The 17,540-nt window shown below is 44.9% G+C and overlaps 1 protein-coding gene across 9 annotated transcripts in view; it reads right to left on the minus strand.

Moving 5' to 3' along the window:
- The window catches only part of PRUNE2 (prune homolog 2 with BCH domain), a 447,750-nt gene that overhangs the window by 381,760 nt on the left and 48,450 nt on the right, over positions 1-17,540 (minus strand). The window lies entirely within an intron of this gene.

The following is a 17,540-nucleotide window of genomic DNA, read 5'->3' on the forward strand; positions in this document are numbered from 1 at the left end:
ATGTTTAAATACCTCCATAGCATAAATGCACAGAAAGCAGGCTTTCAATTGAAAATAAACTCTGGAATGAGGGGGCATAGGATGAAGATGAAAGGGAACAGACTCAGGAATAAACTATGGAAATAATCTTCAAGGAAAGGTGAATTCATAGAATGGCCTTCTGGTGAAGGTGGTAGAGATTAAGATTGTATCTGAGTTCAAGGAAGCTTGGGACAAGGGAATGGATAGATTGTGTGGATGGACAGGTTGAATAATAATAACAATAACAACTTTATTTTTATATACCGCAATACCATAAGCAGTTCAGTGAAATTATAAACAGCAATTGAAGTACAGCAGCAGATTTATAAAATTAAACAATCTGAGAGATTGGTAGGAAAAAGCTTTCAAAATAGGTTCACTTAACTAGTCATTCAGTTTACCAGCTTGAAATGAAAGAGTCCTATCCAGTAACCTCTTATAACAGGGGTGTCCAATGTCAGTCCTCGAGGGCCGCAATCCAGTCGGGTTTTCAGGATTTCCAGTCGGGTTCTCATGCATATTCATTGGGGAAATCCTGAAAACCCGACTGGATTGCGGCCCTCGAGGAGGGTCTTTGACACTCCTGTCTTATAAGCACAACCTTTCACTGTAGGAAAGGTAAACAAATGAAATCTACGAGTATGTCTAGTAATGCCAGCAAGATCAAAATGGTATAAAAGATAGTTTGGAGCCAAACCAGTTCAAGTTTCTTAACACATACAAGCAAACTTGAAAACAAAGCCTCCAGTGCAATTTTTTTATAGTAGGGTCTATAGGCTATGTAGTCTTTATCTGCCATAATTTTTCTCTGTTTCTATGTTTTCAAATTTAAGTAAGCAAAAAACTGGCTGCCGGAGGTGCTTTATGTCAGTGTTTTGTTACAGTATAAGGCTTTTTCTATTTTTGAGTTTGTTTTTCAAGATATTTCTTTTTGTCCCCGAGTTCAGTTTGTTGGTGCTTTCTAGTTTTGATGTATATTTTGGCTGCTTTGCTATTTTAATTGTGCAATGTTTTGTTGTGAATGTAGAAAGGCAGTAAATTAAATAGGTAAATAAACTAAACTAAAGAGAACATTAATAGCTCAACAGTGTCAAATATACTGGGACCCACTTGGTAATGTCTCTCACACTAGAATATATACACTGGAAATGGTTGGATTTTGTTGGCAAAGTTGAACTTTTGCTGGTGTATAATTAATTTTCATGTACCCAGGACATCCCTGCCAGCACTGAAGTTTTTGTACGAGGCCCAACAATATACTGTAGTAACAAAAATTAAATGAAGTGTTTTTAGGTATACCTTGAGAGTAGAACACAAGGGGGTGCTGAAACGTTCTCAGCCCAACCAAGAAGAGAACGGTGTGGATATGGTCCAATCAATAATTTGAAACGATGTCAAAACAGAGAATTTAGTTTCTGCAAATTGGCACTTAATGAAATAAGATAACACTCTTTTCAGCTACAGTGGCAAAATAACGCTCAGAATTTAGGAAGTTGGTTGGTTGGGCTGAGGACTTTTCAGCACCCCCCCTCGTACTACAATTTTCCAAGGGCCATCCACCAAACTTCCCTCTCACCAAAATGAATTGTTCACGCAGTACTAGCACCGCGGGGAGCTAGAGTCCCATGTCATTCACTAGAAATCTGGCAGCCTTTCCCTTGTGTCTTCCTTCCCACCGACAGGAGAACAGAATGTTTCATTCGTATGTGCCTCTTCTACCAACTTCTCTATGGCATCTCAATGCATGGAGGTTGCTGCTGGAAAGGAGGGACGGGAGTGAGGATCATGCGAAATTTAGTTTGCGCTGCCAGAAGAATGAGCACACTTGAAAATATGCCCTGACAAAAATAATCGACAAGCACTGGCTTAGTTGAAGGAAAACTGAGCTGACAATACTTTAGCAAATTGGAGAAAATTCAGGAAACGTTTAAACTGTGCCTACAGGCTGATGGGAAAGGTGATAAAGTATGAAGTTAAGTGAAAAACTGCAAAAAGGAATGCGGCATTAGAAAGGCACATATGCTCATAAAAAATGAATGAAAGCATAGAGGTAAAAACATATCTGCAGAATGGGGTTCTCTGTGGTATTAAAGACAATGCAGTAAGAAACAGACCGCTTGAAGGAGACGTAACCCTAGAAAAAGGTTTCCAGAAATGCAGGGCAGCAGAAACTGTGAAGACCTAAGCCAGGGAGCTAATTTTATAACAATGGATAGTCTATGCAGTCAGTTTGAAGGAATTTTGGGAAAAAGGCCAGGTGACTTCACTAGCTAGGAAAGACATTTTTAATAATAATAAAGAGAAGTTCTAGGGAGGCCTGTGATATGCTTGTGAGGGGAACAGAGAATAGAATGAGAGAGAGATGGGGAGGGTAAGGGGAAGACTATAATTGGAGATCTGATATTGGGAGGCAAGAACTGAAGGTTAGGGGATTAGATCTTAAGGTCCCATGGGGTGATCAACATGGCACTGACAATGCCTGAATGCAAAATTTAAATGCATACAGTAGAATATAAACTGAAATGCTAATTTATTTAAAATATTTCTTACCTTCACTTTTCACAGTTCGATGTGAGGTACAACAAAACAAACTATCATCCGAATGTGGTAGAATAAACCTAGGGGAGCAGGAGCCACTTAAAATGGAGGGGAGGGGCAAGAAAGAGGGAGTGATATTAGAACTGGAGAGAAGAGTGAGGGGTGCTGCTGGACCTGGGAGGGAAGGTGAGTAAGAGGGGTGCTTCTGGATGTGAGAGAGGGAGTGCTGCAGGACCTAGGGAGTAGAATGAGAGGTGTTGCTGAAGTGGGAGAGGCAGTGGTATACCTAGCATATGTGACACCCGGGGCCCATCATTTTTTGGCACCCCCCCCCCCCCCATCTGTACGAAAAACATGATTTTTAGTAACAAGCCACATGTCACACATGAGTACCTAGGAAAAGGCAGCATCTTACATACTGCATTGAGCAGTACAACATAAATACACCCATTGTAAAACTAAATAAGCCAGACTAGTACAGATCAATCCTACACCGTCAATCCTAACAGAAAACCATGTCTTTCGAACACACAGAACACAGAAAACACCTTTGCCTAGTATGGAATATGGCATCACAAATTAACCCCCCCCCCCTTTTACAAAACTGTAGTGTGGATTTTAGCCACGGTGGTAACAGCTCTGACGCTCATAGAATTCTGAGCATCAGAGCTGCTACCACCACGGCTGGCGCTAAAAAATGCTCCACAGTTTTGTAAAAGGGGGGATAAAATAGAAATACATAGACAAAGGTTAAATTGTATCAGCAAGAAGCTGGACTCTGCATACAATGCAACACCACAGAAACAGTGACACATGTCTCCTAAAGCAATAAATAAATAGAAAATTTTTGTTCTACCTTTGTCTTCTCTGGTTTCTGCTTTCCTCATCTTCTTGTTACTCTCTTCCTTCCATCCACTGTCTCTTCTCTCTGTATCTTCCATTTGCTCTATTACTGTGCCTCTCCCTTTCTCCCTCCTTCCAAATTGGTCTGGCACCCATCTTTTTCCCTCTGCTTCTCCCATAGTCTGGCATCTCTGTCTTTTTCCCTGCCATCATCTTCTCCCAACTCTCTCTTCTCCATTTCCCTTCAGCATCTTCTCCCCACTCTCTCTTCCCCATTTTCCTGCAGCATCTTCTCCCCACTCTCTGTTCCTCATTTCCCTTCAGCATCTTCTCCCCACTCTGTTCCAAATTTCCATTCAGCATCTTCTTCCCACTCTGTCTTCCCCATGTGCTTTCAGCGTCCTTCTCCCCCCTCTGTCTTCCCCATGCGATTTCAGCATCCTTCTCCCCCCTCTGTTTTACCCTGTTTTCCTCTCCACCCCACCTTTTCTCCCTTTCTCCCTCCTTGCCCCTTAACTTCGTGCCGCTTTCCCCCCCCCTGGCCCGGACAACAGGCCCGGTCCGACAAACCTCCCTGCCCTGTGGCCGGTGATGTCTAAACTGCCTTCTTACAGCAGCCGGAGCGTTGTAGTTGCATATGGCTACCGTAAAGGTCGTCTCTGATGCAGCTCTAGCTCAGGGGTGCCCACACTTTTTGGGCATGCGAGCTACTTTTAAAATGACCAAGTCAAAATGATCTATCAACAATAAAATAAAAAAAACCACAAAGCACTCTGTACGCTGAGAAAATGTTAATTATCATTCCTGTTCCGGGGTTTTTTCAAAGAGGTCAAGGCAGATGACTCTATGCATTGTCACCTCAGTAACAACCATACAAAAATAGACAAATATCCCCCCTCCCTTTTTACTAAAGCACAATAGCAGTTTTTAGCGCAGGGAGCTGCGCTGAATGCCCAAGGCTGCTCTTGACGCTCATAGGCTCCCTGCGCTAAAACCCGCTATTGTGGTTTAGTAAAAAGGGGGCCATAGTGCAAAATATAGACAGCAGATATAAATTCTCAAAATAGACACATTTTGATTACTAAATTTAAAATAAAATCATTTTTTCTACCTTGTTGTCTGGTGATTTCATGAGTCTCTGGTTGCACTTTCTTCTTCTGACTGTGCATTAAAACTTTCTTCCCTTTCTTCCCTTCTTCTCCTCCAGACCTCATTCCCTCCCCCAACTTTTTCTTCCTCTCCCTCTGCCCTTTCTTTCTCCCTGCCTCCCTTTCTTTTTATATCTCTTCATGCCCCCTTTCTTTATCTCTGTTTCCCTTCTTTCTTTATTTCTCCCTGCCTTCCCCTAAGCCATTGCCGCCGCCATCGGGGAACAGCCCAAGTTACCGCCATCGTGTAACATGCCCCAAAGCCGCTGCCGCCCCAAGCTTTCCTTCCCTACATCTACGTCAATTCTGCCATCGGAGAGGAAGTTCCACCCAGCTAGGCAGCGATTGGCTGGCTCGAACTTCCTCTCCAACGGCAGAATTGACGTCCGGGAAAGGCAGGCTGATCGGCCCGGTAGAATTTTCAGACCCCCCCTAAGGCTGCACCCAGAGCGGACCGCCCCCCCCCCTTGGTACACCACTGGTTAGAGGGAAAGGTACTGCTGGATCTGGGTGGGGGGAGCTGAGACAGAGAGGTGCTGCTGGGTTGAGGGAGGGAGAGGGAAATGTGCTGTTGGATCTAGGGAGAGGGGAGAGAGAGAGGGAGAGGTGGTGCTAGATCTGGGGGATAGAGAAGGAAAGGTGCTGCTGGACTGTAGGGGGAGAGAGAGACTGGATCGGGGGCAATGGAGAAGGAAAGACTGGATCAGGGAAGAGAAGGGGAAAAACACTGGATTGCAGGGGAGAGCAAGGTTTCCGTCAGTCTCTGCAGCTCGTTCCCTCTGCTGGGGTCCCGCCTCTTCTCTGACATCAGGGGCAGGACTACAGCAGAGGGAACGTGCTACGGAGACTGATGGCAGCATGCTAGGTTCGCTCTGCAGGCTGCCGTAATTAGTTTTAAAGGGGGGAATCCAGAGGATGCTGAGGGGGAAGCCAAGGAAGACAGCCTCAATCCTGGTCCACAGTCCGTGAGGTTCAGCAACGGGAGTGAGGGAGGGAAGGGGACTGGGGCTGGGGCAATGCAAGTGCCAATTTGGGGGGAGGCCACGGCCCCTGTGGTCCCCCCCCTTCCAACGCCTATGGAGTGGCCAGCATTTTTTAAGGTGTTGAAAGTGCATGCCAGAGAAAAGAGAACAGCATAAGGATTGGTTGGAGCAAGAGGGGGGTGTCTATGAGGAAGTTTTAAATGCTGACATCTTTGAATCTCAGGTGCCATTCTTTCCAGATCAGAGCCATAGCAAGGAAGCAGGATCTATTTCCCCCTGACGCAGCAGTAGCGAAACAGGGACTTCCCTGTCGGGGTGTCTAGACAAAATGGACGTCTGATGACAGTGAGAGATGCTTCAAGGACAATGGTCAAGATGAGTAAATAATTCTCATTTCTTTGTTATATGATATATTCCTGCCCTTGAGGGGAGATTTTTGCTCTAACTGGCTGAACTGCAATAGTGGACAAATGATGGTATGTGTGCCCCTGCCCTTATATTACTGAGGTAATGGGAGAGTGCGGTTATATCTGAAGTCTTTTCTTCTCCACTTTTAGCAAGTTTGTGCTGCAGATCCAGATAAACTCTTTTTCTTTTAATAACTGTGTAAGCTTTTAGAAATGCCCATTTCTGATACATGGTACACTCTTCCGGAGTCTGTTAGAGGGAAAAACACCCTCCAGGGATTCAAGACAAAGTTAGACAAGTTCCTGCTGAACAAGGACGTACGCTAATAGGGCTAGTCTCAGTTAGGCGCTGGTCTTTGCCAGAGGGCCGCCGTGTGAGCGGACTGCTGGGCATGATGGACCACTGGTCTGACTCAGCAGCGGCAATTTTTATGTTCTTGTATGAGTCTAATTTCTTGAGATTCTAGTTCAGTTTCTTGCTTTTATATCGCTATTACTGATCTGTGGTCCCTAGTTTCATATTTGTTGAGGGTCTATACTTTGCATGTGTGACCAGGATATGGCCTTCTTCTAGCATGTAGTTTCTGTGTAGAGATCTTGTGGCAGTCCCATGTGGGGTTTTTTTTTCATTAGGTGGTATAATAGTGCTTTAGGCCGGGCCCAGTGGAATATTTACAGTGCTTTCTGGGTAGGAAATGGGTAGGCGGGGCTGTGGAAAGAGTGGGGGAATGGGTAGGGAGCTCAGTGTACTTGTGTTCCCAGGGTTCACCAAAGAATTAATCCTGCCCTGAGGAAGGGGAATGCAGTACCACCCAAAATAAGGGTGGAACAAAAAAAAGGATAAATTGAGACATCCATTGCTTTTAATGGAAGAAAAACCTGGATGTTGCAATCTGTCCCCCTTACTTCCATGGCTTTCAATGGAAGTAAATCCCGGATAGCTCAATCCATCCTCCTTTTCCTGGAGCTATATGGTAACTCTTACCCAGGGGTCCCCAAAGTCCCTCCTCGAGGGCCGAATCCAGTCGGGTTTTCAGGATTTCCCCAATGAATATGCATTGAAAGCAGTACATGCACATAGATCTTATGCAAATCCTGAAAACCCAACTGGATTCGGCCCTCAAGGAGGGACTTTGGGGACCCCTGCCCTAACCCAAAGGTTTATGCTATCATATTCAACTACGCAGTCTCCACAGCTGTTTCATCCCAATTCATAAGGCAATCTGCTAGTCTGTCTGTTGTGTCAGGGCCTCCCCAGTAGGCATTCTTTTTCACTCTGAATGCCTTAAAATAGGACAGAATTTATGGCTTTGCAAAAATGAAATCTGTGAACACTTGTAATAAGCATTGTATATCTTAAGACAAGAGGACTACTAGCAAGTTATAATTCAGCTGGCTAGGCAAAGAACATCACATCAATATTTCACGGTCAGCATTATTGTTAAAATTGCTTTCTAAACAGCTGGAGAATTATGTTTCTTCTTTGAAAATAGAACTACAGTACAGTTGCGAATGCCGAGGAACATAAGGTACGTACAATTACAGTCTCATGCACATGTTAATGCTATAATTATGAAGCATGAAGTCAAAGTTTACCAGGGGTAGGGAACTCCGGTCCTCGAAAGCTGTATTCCAGTTGGGTTGTCAGGATTTCCCCAATGAATAAGCATTGAAGGCAGTGCATGCAAATAGATCTCATACATATTCATTGGGGAAATCCTGACAACCCGACTGGAATATGGCTCTCGAGGACCGGAGTTCCCAACCCCTGGTTTAATCTTTCTACATGTAAAACCTAGTTTTATAAGTAGAAAACAGGCTGTGCAAAATTCAATACATATGCACAGCTGAAATAAACATAGGGACTGATCCAACGTATATGTGTATCAAGTAGGTATTCCAGGGGCAGAGTTTGGGGGTTGTATGTATATTTTGCAAACATGAACATATGGCTGTGTGTGGAGAAGGTAGTTGTATTATAGCAGGGGTCTCAAAGTCCCTCCTTGAGGGCCGCAATCCAGTCAGGTTTTCAGGATTTCCCCAATGAATATGCATGAGATCTATGTGCATGCACTGCTTTCATTGTATGCTACTAGATCTCATGCATATTCATTGGGGAAATCTTGAAAATCCGACTGGATTGCAGTCCTTTTTTTTTTTTTTTTTTATAAATTGGCTAGTGGCATTAACTCTTAAGATGTAAACTTAGGGCAATATTCATAACATCATTTAAAAATGTTTGATGTAATCACACATTCATTCTGCTCCTTATTTCTGTTTATACCAGTCTCCCAGATCCTCAGCGGTGCCACCACATGCTCAAATATATCTCATAGTATGTGGCTTTATGCTCAAATTCATCATTGGATCAATTTTATATACTTTTTAATTATTTTCTTATTTATCATTTACTTAATATTTATGTACTAAAATGTACTTAGCTGTAACTTTCCCTGGGTGAGGCGAGACCATACAGCTAATCAAGAGTAGGGCACTCCGGTCCTCGAGAGACTTATTCCAGTCGGGTTTTCAGGATTTCCCCAATGAATATGCATGAGATCTATGTGCATGTACTGCTTTCAATACATATTCATTGGGGAAATCCTGAAAACCCGGCTGGAATATGGCTCTCGAGGACCGGAGTTCCCTACCCCTGAGCTAAGTACTTTTTAGTACATAAATATTAAAGGCCTGTTTTACAAAGCCGCGCTAGCTGCTGCCATGCGGCAACAGCCCCGAAGCCCTTTAATCCTTTATGGCTTCAGGGCCATTAACACGCTGCAGCCGTTAGCGGCTTTGTGATCCAGTGATGAGTTGGAGCATAAAGCCACATACTATGAGATATATTTGAGCATGTGGTGGCACCGCTGAGGATCTGGGAGACTGGTATAAACAGAAATAAAGAGCAGAATGAATGTGTGATAAATCAAACATTTCTAAATGCTTTTTTTTTTTTTTTTTATATAAAGACACAGGCACTTGTGTGCCTTATAATGTAGTCTCATAAATGGTGCAGAAATAGCAGCTGAAATGCAGACATGTACATTTAAACCTGTTCAGGACTATGTGCAGTATGTGCATAGGGGTCTAAACATAAATCATGATTCCACATGGGCTATGTCCAATCTCATCTCTGGAAAATGTCCCTACACAGATTGTGTAAAAATATATGCCTCTTTGTTACTGAGCAAAAGGTGGGGGAGTGAGAGTATCCAAGGGAGAGGACAAACCAAAGCTCAAAGTTGCTGGATCCGTGATCACTAGGAAGCGAAAGGTAGTGGTGGTTGGCGATTGCTTTCCGAAGGATACAGAGGCGTCCATCTGCAGACCCAACGTGATATCTCAGGAAGTGTGCTGCCTGCCTGGTGCCACAATTCAAGATGTTATTGACAGATTGCTGAGCCTCATGAAGTCTAATGAGTATTATCCGATGCTGCTCATTCATGTTGGCACTACCAATGCTGCTTTGTACCCCTCCGAAAGTATCAAAAGTGGCTTTGTGACTCTGAGAGAGAAGGTGCAAGCGGACAGGTGTGCAGGTAGTGTTCACCTCAATCCTCCCAATCAAGGGCAAAGGCCAAGGAAGAAAAGCTTGCATCCTGGAGATGAATGCGTGACTGCGCGGATGATGTCGTCAAGAATGTTTTAGCTTCCTGAACCATGAGATGATTTTTCAAGAGCTACTGAGAAGAGATGGTGTGCATCAATTAAAAAGGGAAGAAGTATCTTCAGCAGCAGACTGGTTAACCTACTGAAGAGGGCTTTAAACTAGAATATGTAACACAATTTTTGTTCCTGGGCAGTAAGGGCCTAATTCTCCAAAGTGCGTCCCGATTTTAGGCAGCTGTAGGCATCCTACAGCTGTCTAATCAGCCAATCGGGATGCACGTTTTTTTAAAAAATGCTCCCCAGGCAGGCCTGAAGGCGCCTCCGGGAGCCTAGGGAGACCCGCAAGACGCCTAAGCTCGCCTAAGGCCCGCCCTACGCGTCTCCCTAGTAGAGGAAGAAACGCTTAAAATGTAGGCCAGCAAAATGCTGGTCTACATTGTAAGTAGACGCGGCCGCTATACTTATTGCAGCAAGGGATCTCTCTGCCGCTATAAGTATAGCGGGCCGCGGCCTGTCTGATCGCTGGCAGGAGGGTGCCCAAACCCTCTTGCCAGAAGATTCCCCCCCCCCCCCGACAATATCGATCGCTGGCAGGAGGGTGCCCAATCCCTCCTGCCCGAAGACGCACCCTCCCCCCCCCCCCCGGCGCTTACAACCCCCAAACCTCCACCCCACCAAACTAACCTTTTCTTAAGGCCAGATGGTTCTTGCCCATCCAGCCGGCAGGCCCGCCTCGTCGAAATGAGGCGGGCCCGCCCCTTCCCGGCCCATCCCGCCGAAGCCTAAGGCCTGATTGGCCCAGGCTCTAGAAGCCTGGACCAATCAGGCCTTAGGCATAGCGGGTCCGCCCATCCCCACTAAGTCTAAGGTCTGATTGGCCACTGAAACCCACATTCTCAAATGGCAGCCTGTGATTGTCATGACATGTGCACCGGAACATTGTCGTGAAGAAGCAGCACGCCTGTTGTGAGTTTTCCTCATCTTTTCTCCTTGATTGATTCCCGCAAAGAGATCATCGTGTTGGCATAACTCTCCCCAGTTATGGTTGTCTTGTGTGGCATGAACTCCAGAATCAAAGTTCTTCTTCATCTCAGAAGACAGTTGCCATGACTTTGCCTGCAGATTTTTCTGTCTTGAACTGTTTGGAGTAGGTGATGACTTCTGCTTCTACTGCATTGTTGTGATAGACCTAAGACTCATCTCCAAGCACTAAATGATGAAAAAAAATCACTTGGTCTTCATGGAGCATAATCCAAGTTCTCCTGACAGCACTGGAGCCTCATGGCCTTCTAATATGGCATCAGCATTCTTGGAACCCATCTTGCACTAACCGTGGACATGCCCAACTTTTCATAAATTAAATTTTCCAAACTGTACCCACCAAGATGCCCATTTCTTCAGCTGCTCAGGAAGCCTTAATTCACCTGTCTGACAAAATTAAATCCTTGATTTTCTTGCATATTTCTGTGGAAATTGCTTCCACAGGCTAACCGGTATGAGGGTCATCTTCAATGGATTCTCTACTCCACTTAAACTGCAGATTCAACATAAACTGCAGTCATGCATTCATGGATCTCCTTTGGCTTTTTCCCTTCTTTTGTGACAAATTTTATCACTGAATGGTGTTTCAAATCTAGCAATTTCTTACCTGATACGCACAAGGACTCTCCTGACATTCTGTCTCTTGGAATGTTAGACTCACACTGAGTCACAACTGTGCATGAGTAACCTTGAGACATGTCACAACATGCACAGTCTTGTTTCAACATGCTTGCTACTTTCTTTCGTACTCAGATAGATAATTATTGAACGCCCCTCATAATTTGGGCCTTACTGCTTTTATAGAATCCTCCAAGGATGAAGTTGTTCTTCTACCCTGTTAGTGACAATGGCATTGGACTCTGAATAAGATTGGTTATTAAAACTTTTCTCTTGATAGGAATTATTTATCTTAACCCTTTAATTGGCAGATAGTGAAAAGGCTGCTTTACGTAACTTAATGTTGAACGAGAGCAACAGTGCCAAGTAACAAGCATTTAGAGATGCAAATTTTTCATAAGAGCCATAGAAGACACATGTTGCTTCTGAGCAACAATGCCAAATAAAGGGTTAAATACGTTTTTCCAGATGTTGCAAAGCTAACTCAGAAGTTACGTTAGCAGTTCTTGTTGAAGGGCCCAGGGGTTTGGCTCTGGGTTTTTTCTATTAATGGTTTCTTTGTGAATGTCGTAAAATATCAGGATGCTAGCTAGGGTTACCATAAGGCTCCAGAAAAAGGAGGATGGATTGAGGCATCTGGGTTTTCCTTCCATTGATGGAAGTAAAACCCAGATGTCTCAGTCTGTCCTCCTTACTTCCATTGCTTTCAATGGAAGGAAAACCTAGCTACATATGTATTTTTGACCTCTCTCTCTCTTGAGTAACAAAATAGTGGCTGAAGGTCTTGTCAACTCATCTAAAGAGGGAGGGGTTGGACTTTCTATAACCTCTGGATTACCTCTTAGGTACTTTCCTCTCTTCTGAACCTTGAATCCTCCTGTATGTTAGCTTAGATTTGGGTGGGTTTTTTTGCACCATATATTTTATCTGACAACTTGATTACTTATTTGATGTTGAAGAATATTTGATACATTTAAAAAATATCTGCTTGGTGTTCAGTAGCAGCCAAAAAAAACCAAACAATCCTAGGAAGAGTTAGGAAAGAGGAAATAAAACAATATTATGCTGCCTCTGTAATACATATCATTCCATGGTGCATCCTCACCTTGGATATTGTGTGCAATTCTGGTTGCTGCATCTTTCCCCCCCCCCCAAAAAAAAGGGGGGGAATTAGAAACAGTACAAAGAAGGTGACCAAAATGATCTATGGCAGTGTCTTATAAACTTTTTGGCCGGTGGCACACTAAACCCAGTGCACCGACTTGAAGGCACCCAGAAGTGCGCGGACATCAACACAATGACATCACACATGTGTGATGACATCACGTTGACATCCATGCATGCGTGGAGGCCCATGTGGCTGTGACCCTGAACCTATCCCTTTGGTGAGGAGAGGAGGTGCGGGGAGAAGAAAAGAGATGCCGGCAAGGAGGAGAGCCATCAGCGTCAGCTGACTGCCTACAGGACGTGCCTCTCGCCTTGAGAAGCAAGTCCTATAAGTAGTCGGCTGGCACCTCTCCTCTTTACCGACATCTTGTCGGGGCACACCTGAAATCTGCTGTGGCACGCTAGTGTGCTATGACACACAGTTTGCGATGCACTGATTTAAGGGATGGAACTCCTCACATGAAGATAGGCTAAAGAGATTGGGGCTCTTTAAAGATGGCTGAGGAAGAGTATGATTAGACGGTTCATAGACAACGGCGCGAAAGACAAAAGCACGCGCCGACAATTCAGCGCAGCGTGCGCCGCTCTAAATTACAGTTTTTAGGGGCTCCATCGGGGGGTTTTGTTGGGGAACCCCCCCAGTTTACTTAATAGACATCGCGCCGGCGTTATGGGGGGTTTGGGGGGTTGTAACCCTCCACATTTTACTGTAAACTGAACTTTTTCCCTAAAAACAAGGAAAAAGTTCAGTTTTCAGTAAAATGTGGGGGGTTACAACCCCCCACACCCCCCACAACGCCCCCACAACGCGGCGCGATGTCTATTAAGTAAAGTGGGGGGGTTCCCCCCCACGCCCCCCCCCCCCGTTAGAGCGCTAAAAACAGTAATTTAGAGCGGCGCGGCGGCGCGCACTGCGCTCAATTGTCTGGGTGCGCCTTTGTCCCAGCGCGCTTTTGACCTGACACCTGATTAGACATGCCAGGGATGAGTGGCCTAGTGGTTAGAACTGCTACCTAAGCCCCCTTAGATTGCTCCCTGTGACCCTAGGCAATTCACTTAACCCTCCATTGCCCCAGGTACCATAGTTAAATTGTGAGCCTGCCAGGACAGTTAAAGAAAATGTTGTATATTGTATTAATTATTGTATTAATTATTAATTGTTTTAATAATTGGGAGGAGGATGGTAGAAAATGATTGTTTTATGTATTACTTGTGTAGTTAATAGAGCGTTTTATGCAGTATTTCATGTTCAATTAATTGTATTGCACTGTCAAAGTTTGAAAATCAATAAAGATTAAAAAAAAAAAAAAAAAGGAAAATGTTTAGACTACCTGATTAGATTGTGAACCACTCAGAAGGCTGTATTGATGGACAGTATATCAAATAAGGAATAAACTTGGAAGTCTGCACAATCTTGACCAGAGTAGAATGGGTAAATTCTTTACTCTTTGGCGCAAAGACTAGGGGACATGCCATGAAGTTACGCAGTAACTTATTAAGAACAGGAGAAAACATTTTCACTCAACACATAAATAAGCTCTGGAATTCATTGCCGAAGGACATGGTAAAAGCAATTATTGTAGCTGGGTTTAAAAAACAGGTTTGGAGATAGTTCACAAACCATTTAAGGTAGACCTGCGGAAAGCCACTGACCTCCTAAAATCTCATGGGATTCTGCCAGATACTTTGTAACCTGAACTGGCTGTTGTTGGAGACAGGTTGCTGATATAGATGGACCTTAGTTCTGACCTAGTATGGTAGTTCTTTTGGGTTTTTTTTCCTTTTTATTTATTACGATTTCTTCATACATTACAATATTAGAAATCATCAGGCTATTGGCAATAACAAAAAATATAAGAAACCAACAAAATCAGGATCAATCATCCCTTCAAGCCCACATTATGAAGAGAGGGAGAACAGAATAAAAAATACTAAGGGCTCCTTTTACTAAGCTGCGATAGCAGTTTTAGTGCACGCTTAGCGCGCACAGAATTGCCGCGTGCGCTAGACGCTAATGCCAGCATTGAGCTGGTGTTAGTCCTAGCCATGTAGCATGGGTTTAGAATGTGCTAAAAACACTATTGCAGCCCTAAGAAAAATATTTAAGAATATGTCTTCTCTTAAGCAGGCAAACACACAATTAACCTACAAAAAACCTATTACTGTGTTTCCCCGAAAATAAGCCCTAGCATGATTTTCGGGGTAGGTCTTAATACAAGCCCTACCCCAAAAATAAACCCTTGTTAGATTACTCCCAAAGTCCCCGACCACCCGCCCGCCCCGCCATGCAGCCGCACCCCGCTGACACTCCCACCGTGAGACCGACATACCTCCCTCCAAACAGCAGCGTCGACAGCACTTTAAACAGGTTGCTTCACGGTCTTCTCCTGCCGGGTCCTACCCTCTGCTGCATCACTGAGGGGAGGGTGTGGTGCAATGGCTAGAGCTACAGCCTCAGCACCCTGAGGTTCTGGGTTCAGATCCTACACTGCTCCTTGTGACCCTGGGCAAGTCACCTAATCCCCCTTTGCCTCAGGTCATTACACAGAGTGTGAGCCCACCAGGTTAGATAGGGAAAAACGCTTGAGTAAACCACATAGACTATGGGCTCCTTTTACAAAGGTAACATAGAAACATAGAAATTGACGGCAGATAAGGGCCACGGCCCATCCAGTCTGCCCACCCTAATGACCCTCCCCTGCCTTTACTTTGCGAATAGATCCCACGAGTCGATCCCATTTGGCCTTAAAATCAGGCACGCTGCTGGCCTCAATCACCTGAAGTGGAAGACTATTCCAGCGATCAACCACCCTTTCGGTGAAAAAGAATTTCCTGGTGTCCCCGTGCAGTTTCCCACCTCTGATTTTCCAAGGATGTCCTCTTGTTGCCGTGGGACCCTTGAAAAAGAAGATATCCTCCTCTGCATCGATGCGGCCCGTGAGATACTTGAACGTCTCGATCATGTCTCCCCTCTCTCTGCGCTCCTTGAGCGAGTATAGCTGTAATTTATCTAACCGTTCTTCGTACGGGAGATCCTTCAGTCCCGAGACCATCCAGGTGGCCATTCTCTGGACAGACTCCAGCCTCAGCACATCTTTACGGTAATGTGGCCTCCAGAATTGCACACAGTATTCCAGGTGGGGTCTCACCATGGATCTATACAGAGGCATAATGACTTCAGGCTTACGGCTGACGAAACCCCTGCGTATGCAACCTATGATTTGTCTTGCCTTGGAAGAAGCTTGCTCCACTTGATTGGCAGCCTTCATGTCCTCACTGACGATCACCCCTAAGTCCCGTTCTGCTACCGTTCTTGTTAGGATCTCGCCATTAAGGGTATAAGTCCTGCATGGATTTTGGGTACCCAGATGCATAACTTTGCATTTTTTGGCATTGAAGCTGAGCTGCCATGTCTTACACCAGGTCTCTAGTAAGAGTAGATCGTGCATCATATTGACGGGCATTGAATTTTTTTCTATTGTACTTTTGCCCACTACATTGCTTAGTTTGGCGTCATTGGCAAATAATGTTATCTTACCTCGGAGCCCTTCTGCCAAGTCCCTTATAAAGATATTGAATAGTATCGGGCCTAAGACAGAGCCCTGGGGCACCCCGCTGATCACCTCCGCCATTGCAGAGGGGGTGCCGTTCACATCACCCTTTGAACCCTACCTCCAAGCCAGTTCCCAACCCACTTCGTCAATGTGTCGCCCAATCCTATGGAACTCATCTTGCTTAGCAACCTGCGATAAGGTACGCTATCGAATGCCTTGCTAAAGTCCAGGTATACGATGTCCAGGGACTCTCCAACATCTAACTTCCCCGTCACCCAGTCAAAGAAGCTGATCAGGTTGGATTGGCAGGATCTCCCCTTAGTAAATCCATGTTGACGGGGATCCCGTAGGTTCTCTTCATTCAGGATCGTATCTAATTGGTGTTTGATAAGAGTTTCCATTAGTTTGCTCACTATTGATGTGAGACTCACTGGTCTGTAGTTTGCCGCTTCTGTCTTGGAGCCTTTCTTGTGGAGTGGAATGACGTTAGCCTTCTTCCAGTCCAACGGGACACTACTTGAACTAAGGGAGAGGTTGAAGAGCACTGACAGCGGCTCCGCCAAGACATCACTTAACTCCCTGAGCACCCTGGGGTGCAGGTTGTCCGGTCCCATTGTCTTGTAAACCTTGAGCTTTGACAGCTCCACGTAGACACTGTTGGGCGTGAATTTGAAATCGCTAAATAGGTCTACTGAGTCAGCCCTTGTCTGTAGCTGAGGTCCATGCCCCGGCGCTTCTCGGGTGAAGACAGAGCAGAAGTATTCATTTAACAGTTGAGCTTTTTCTGAGTCATTTTCCACATAGTCTCCGTCTGGTTTCCTTAGACGTACTATTCCCCCTGAGTTTTTACTTCTGTCACTGATATACCTGAAGAATGATTTATCTCCCTTCTGGATGTTCTTTGCTAGAGATTCCTCCATGTTGAATTTAGCCTCCCTGACTTGGTCAGGTATTCTGCTCTGGAGTCCTGTTCCCTTGATTGTTTGTAAGAGATGAATGCTTTTTTCTTTTCTTTGATGAGGTCTGAGATCTCCGCAGTGAACCACTGTGGTTTATTGTTTCTATGGCATTTACTTACCAGCTTAACATAACGGTTCGTCGCTTCCTGTATGGTGGCTTTCAAAGTCGACCACATTTCTTCCACACTATCGGTTTCTGCTTGGCTTTGTAGCATCTGGTGAATAAAGTCACCCATCTCTTGGAAGTTTGTGTCCTTGAATTTGAGGACCTTGGTTAGTGTTGCAGATTTAATGAAGCCTTTCCCAAGATTGAACCATATCATGTTGTGGTCGCTGGAGGCCAATGTGTCTCCCACCGAGACTTCTGTGACACTTTCACCATTGGTAAGTAACAGGTCCAGTATTGTCTGATCCCTTGTTGGTTCCAACACCAGTTACCTGAGATGTGCTCCCTTCAAGGAGTTTAATAGCCTCCTGCTGCTGCCGGAAGCAGTGGTAAGTGTGCCCCAATCCACATCAGGCATGTTGAAGTCACCTAACAATACTGTGTCCCCACGCAAGGTGATATTCTCTATATCTCCAATCAATTCCATATCCAGGTCATCCTATTGTCTTGGGGGTCTGGATGACCTGGATATGGAATTGATTGGAG

Source organism: Geotrypetes seraphini, chromosome 1 (genome assembly GCF_902459505.1).
Source record: "Geotrypetes seraphini chromosome 1, aGeoSer1.1, whole genome shotgun sequence".
NCBI classification, from domain to species: Eukaryota; Metazoa; Chordata; class Amphibia; order Gymnophiona; family Dermophiidae; genus Geotrypetes; species Geotrypetes seraphini.